Consider the following 6,000-nt stretch of genomic DNA (forward strand, 5'->3'; position numbering starts at 1 on the left):
GAGGAAGGGTGGGTGGATAGGTAGGTTTGGATATTCCACTGAGTTAATCAAAGATGCATACATGCCAAAGTGATTCTTCCTCATGGATAGTTTCTGTTCTTATGAACATTGGCTTGTTGCTTTGGGCATTTAACATTTTTTTCATTTTTCCATGTGCAACTTGGTGGAAATCTGGGATATTTCCCACAGGGTATGAAAAGCACAGGAGCAGATGGAATAAGGTGGGAGACCATCTCTCCTGTTGAATCCTGTGCTTCTGTGCAGGCAGATGGATGCTTCTACAGCCATCTTGTCTGACCTGTCAGAAAAACAAAGTCAGAGGCCACATTGCAAGCAAACATAGGGCCTGCTCCAACTCCACCACCTGTGGGAAGGCCCCACCTGCTCAAGGGAGAGAGTGTGCCAAATGGCCTGGGAAGCCCTCTGGTGGGGCTTCCTGACCCAGAGTTCTGACGATCGCCAGGGGCAGAGCCCCCAACTTCTGCTCTGGGATCCCATGTCTTCCTCCCTCTCAGAGTGAACACCAACCAGCAAATAGTACCTGCTCAAGCATTAGGTCAAACCTGATCTAACAGAATTAGTGCAGCCTCTGAGTGCACTCCCTGAGGTGAAGTTGGAAGAAAGGTGCCATGCCCAGGTCGAATGAAACTTACATTGAGCCACCAAGAGTCTCAAGACCTCTGCACTTCCAGGGAGCAAAAGAACCTTGCTGCCCTCTGCTCATGCACTTAGCAACTGTGTCCGCCTCACCAGATGCATTCCTTAAAAGCAAACCTTAATTTTCAGCTTTTTAGAGAACTTCTAATAGATACAAAAGGTTCACTCAATACCCACTGGCCCTGTGGAGTTACCATTTTCCCCATCCCTTGGGGGTTTGTGGGATAAGCTTCCTGACTCAATCACCGAGGTTGTGGATACCAGACAGCTATGATTCGAAGCTGAACTCCAGGCTGCAAACCTTTCTCCAGCACAACATGGTGAGCACACAAAGACCTGAGCAGGGCTGCCTAGAGTGTGTAGACTGCATGGGCAAGGATGGCCTTCAGATAGGTCCAGCCTGCTAACTCTGGTCAGGGTCCCTTTGGGGTAGAAGGCACTGACTTATTATCCAAACATGCCTCACTCCCTCTGTGGTCTAATCAGTGTACTGTGTCCTGCTTGCTAAAAAATATTCTGAAGGTAGAAGAGGCCGTTTTGTGCCAGTATGTGGCAGTCTTTTGTCCCAAATTATTAACACCAATTAGAAGTTCAACACTGGTACAGGTGGTACGTGTGGGCCAGTCACTTACCCTTCCCAGTCTACCAACATCCTTACCAGTAAGCACTTACATCCCTAAAGCCCATCCTACCACAGTTTAGGAATGTGCAGACCAGAGAGAAAAATACCAACCATTGTGAATATTTCCAGGTCTGAAATAATTCATTTCTAACAGCATTTGGAAATAAATAAGAACATGACCCCATGTCGGGCATTGGACTAGAGTTTTAAGCGTGTGTGGAGGACATGAGTGTGAATTGCCTGCAGTGGAGCTCTGCTGCTTTAAGAAGTCTGGGCAAGTGAGGCTCCTGGACTTGGTCATCCACCAGAGCTGCGTGGCTACTCATGGAGGTTCCACACTTGTTTACCCTGCTGGCAGCTGCTGCCCTTCTCCACTGGACTCCGCAGAAGCATTCTCCTTGAGGATGCTGCAGCTGTGGCTCTTTCTAGGACAACTGTCCAAGCCACCTTCTCTCACCATACAGCAGGTGGTGTTTCTTGCATGACACATGGTTTGTTTTCTGAGATAGCTGCTCACCAGCTGCCTCGGGGTCTGATAGCTCACCTGTCTCTGCCAGGTCAACAGAAATGCACCCAGTTCTCACCTGAACACTACTCTTCCTTGTGTTCCTGTAGTTGGCAAGTCCCTTACAACACAAGCTTTCAAATTATTTTCTGTAAAGGAAGATTTTCTTTTTATTATTAAAGTGTTGAAAAGAAATAAAGGAAGATTGAAGAAAGGAAAGAAAAAGGAAGAGAAAATACTCTAAGCCTAAGGCTATAAACAGGCGAAGACTGAAGGCTGGGCAATTTGAGCTTCAGTCCTGCTCTCCAGAACACAGGTGCTGAGGTACACAGATTGTTCTTGGTAATTCTTCCCGTCTCTTTCTCTTTGTTCTAGAATGAAGCCCTACAATGGCATCATGACCAAAGGTCACTTGATCCTCATAGACTCTGAAGCTCTCTCACATCTGTTCTTCATCTGACAACTAAAATAGCCTTTCTGGCAAGAAGGGAACACCTTGCTCTTCCTGCACGGACATTTCTATCCGGTCCAGGAGGAGCAGCAAGCGGCTAGCCCTCCAGGGTCCTGCTGGCAGGGAGCAGCCACACAGCTTCCATCCCGTGGGCGAACTCCACCTGCACTCACCAGGCAGCATGGCAGTGAGAAGCTGTCTCCAAAATGAGTTGAACAGAGGCTTTGCCCACAGCTTTGCCACTGCAGCCACGAGTGCATCAGAAGACTTCTTCCCTCAACAGTTCCACCTAAAATATGAGAAACCAGAAAAGGCGTGCCTGGCCAACACACATGGGCAGACAAGAGCTAATCACCATGGCAGGGAATAGCTGCAGAAGATGCAGCACTGGAGAATGGATTAAATGTACACACAATTTGTAACAATTAACTGTAATGAAAATCAAATGAATTATAATAAAATATGGAGTTAAAAAACTACTCTATGCATAATATTGCTGGAGAAATATTTAATAGTTTCTCACTGCATGCTATTGACAAAGTAAATACCTATCCAAGACAAACTTACATAGTGGTTTTAACTCTAATGTGATGTAGAAAGTCAGTAATTTAATTTGTTACTTAGTATCAATTCTGAAACAATCTATCCAATATGAAGCAAATATGTTTACAATCTTATCTGCCATCTGTTTAATAGATGGGTGAACACTTAGGGCTGGATTCTCAAAGATGATTGCTGAAAATTGTTCCACACTTAGTGGAGCAGATTTTTAATTCTGGAAGGGTTTTTTATGTGTAGGAGCACCTCCACCATGAGACAGTACATCACAGCCCTGCTCCTGGGAGAAGTGAGAGCCTGTAATGGGTTCCAGCCAATGCTCACAGATCCAAAGTGGAAACATTTTTTTAAAAAGATACCTATGAATACTTTGATATATCTATACAGATATAACATTAGCTCATGTAAAGTAGATGTGGTTTTGCACAAAACAATTTTAAGCCCAAATTTATGGATACAGTAAGGTACCATTTACTTGCAACACATGCTATTTCTGTACTCAGCAATTTTTCAAGATGTCATACTGGAAAGCTTCTGTTTTGCAGTATGATACCATTAAAATGGATTCTCAGGGTGCTTTTAAACTGCTGCTTAAGGGTGGATTTTAAATCATTATTTGAAAGAGAGCTGAAAGTAAAATTAGTGATAGTCAAATGGATTATTTGCAGTGCCATTTCCATTCTGCATTGAGCACACTGGACTAGCAGAGGGCCCCAGGAAGAGACCAGAATAAAGTCTGAATCCCAAAAAATCCTTCTCAGTCCCATCTCCATTGCTCTGGAAAGGCCATTCTGCTGCAAATCAAACCCAGACCACCTGCATTCCAGGGCATTCCCTTTGACTCCTCTTGTTCTGTTCTCCTCTTTAGTTAAAGCTATGCCAGGTTTTGTGACTAGTTCTGCAGTATTTCATAATACCAATTACCAGTGCAATTCATCTTTAAGGATTTGGCTGAACACACCATCTGGTATTCACAAATGTCACTCAGACCCATCATGTTGCCCAGCATCCTGCACCGACAGAGCTTTGCTTTTACCTGTGCTCTGAGTTATCACTGGGCTGTGTCAACTCTTAGTAACAAATCAATACACACCTTTACATGACAGCCATCCAGAGCTGATGCTCCTCATTGTTGTTGTTTACTGGCACATTTTAAATCAGTTTTCTATTTCAGTTCTTCTCTTAGCTTCAAAGTAAAATGCAGTGTCAGTGTCTGTGTTTCGAATCTGGCTTGCACTTGGTGTGAGTGTTCCTCTGGAATTCTCTAAGGGCACACAATCCTTGCAGGAAAGATGAGAAAGCCCATCTAGTAAAAGCCTGAGGAAGGTCTTGCTCACAGACTGCTAGGTGGCAGCTCACTCCTTAACTGCTTCTTAACTTCTGTTTTTACTCCTCTCACATGTGTAAGGCCAGTGCTCCTGCATCAGCACCCTGAAGGAGCAAAGACTGAGGAGGATTTATGACAGGAGGAGCCTTTAGCTGTAGATCCCCCTTTTCTTCTGAACTTATTTTATGGTTTAAGGTGTGAGTGACCTCTGAGCTCTGGCCTTCAGGCCCACCTATGACCTGCACTGTGTACCCACCACAGCCTGAGAGGGGATTTCCATGCATAGATCCTATGTGTGCTCACAAGCCACATCAGGTGGGAATGCTTTACTGGGTTTAGGAATGATTCCTTGGCACAATGAAGGTGTTGCCCTAAACGTGTTTCCCCATCTTTGACTTATTCCACAGTGATCACTATCCTCCAGTGCTGAGAGCAGTATGTATGTGAGCCCTTGGGCAGGTGCAATCAATGCAGGTGTGATCATTCCTCAGATTTCAGCCCTGTGGTCTCCTGAGTGCAGAGGTTTTAGTACAAACCCTCCCCAGCCCTGTCTCCACATCTTCAAAACAAATCACATTCCTGGCTACCAGGGGTTAGCTTTGTGGGCACCTGATTCCACAGACATTTTGGACATAATGCAGAGTCCAGCAGAGACATTACAACATTAAACCCATTGTAACATTCTAAATCTCAATTCATCTGTTTCTAGTGGCATTTCAACAGTATCCTAGTAACCTCTTCAGTGAAGCTTCATCTGGTCTCTATTTGCAAACACTTTTAAAAGGCTTGGCATTCAGGGGCGAATGCTGCAAGAAATCTCTCCTCTGAGCTGTGAGGAGAGGTGCAGGCACCACTGTGAGCATTTTCCAATGAGTCTTAGTTGGAACTTTTTTTTCCCTAGAATAATTAAATGTTGATGGCAGAGTTCAAATGGATCATTAAAATTCAAAAGTGTAAGAAACAGATTTTTTTTTGTATGTTGCTGAATGCTCCAGAGGGCTGAGTAGTAGCAGAAGTGAAGGCAGGCTGCTGCACTGGCAGGGTGCTAATTTGATCATAATACAGTCATCTCTGAGATTACAGCTATTCAAAAATTAAATATTCTAACTAACCTGAAGTGTTAGGCAAATGATACTAATTACAAATAGTCTCCTGAGATTCACAACAATGGAAATACCACTTGCAACTGATACTTCTAGCCAATGTTTCATAACAAAATGTGCTATATCATAGGACTTCAGAATTTTAAAATGCAGTTAATTTGCCTAAACCTCATTGGTTTAATGTCACTGGTATTTTGTTTGAAATTGTATTAAATGTACATCCCACTTTGAAGTAAAATTTAAAGTGAGTGGTAACTTTTGGGGTAACTTAAGATTCTTGTTTAAAGACCTGGCAGTTTATTCAGCAAGCAGAATAGTTTGGAGTTAATTTTCATCCATTAAACATATTGAAATTGTTTAAAAATGCTAATAATTTGTCTTTTAAATTAAGAAAAAACAGGATATTTTGGAGTAAAATTTCATGATGCAACCCATGTGACAGGTTTCCCACTGTGCAGCCCTGGAACTTGAACTTGCCTTCCCATTCCTGGGAGAGCAGCTGCATTCTGGAAGGTGGATGGTGGCTTTGAAGAACCATTCTACAGGGAAAAGCTGCCACACCCTCCCCTGCATGGCACCAATGCTATTCCCTGTACATCACTTTTACTCCCTAGAGGTAGATGGATTTCAGCTTAGCCAATCTCCTATGGTGAGGAGCCTCACCCTGGTCAGCAGCCCCTCCCTGCAGCACTCTAAGCCTAGCTAGCAGGTCACGCTTGATGGACTGGGGAAGGTGCCACTCTGCATCCGGTCCTGTCTCCAAGTGTGGAGCCTCCA

General features: G+C 44.0%; 1 long non-coding RNA gene across 1 annotated transcript in view; it reads left to right on the forward strand.

The window, feature by feature from the left end:
- LOC139706385 (uncharacterized) overlaps positions 1 to 2,693 on the forward strand; it is a 38,259-nt gene extending 35,566 nt beyond the window's left edge. The window contains exon 4 of the long non-coding RNA XR_011707921.1: positions 2,160 to 2,693. This is a non-coding gene — a long non-coding RNA (uncharacterized lncRNA). The remainder of the gene's footprint in view (positions 1 to 2,159) is intronic.
- Positions 2,694 to 6,000: the final 3,307 nt, after the last annotated feature.

This window comes from Marmota flaviventris, chromosome 7 (assembly GCF_047511675.1).
Source record: "Marmota flaviventris isolate mMarFla1 chromosome 7, mMarFla1.hap1, whole genome shotgun sequence".
Taxonomy (NCBI): Eukaryota; Metazoa; Chordata; class Mammalia; order Rodentia; family Sciuridae; genus Marmota; species Marmota flaviventris.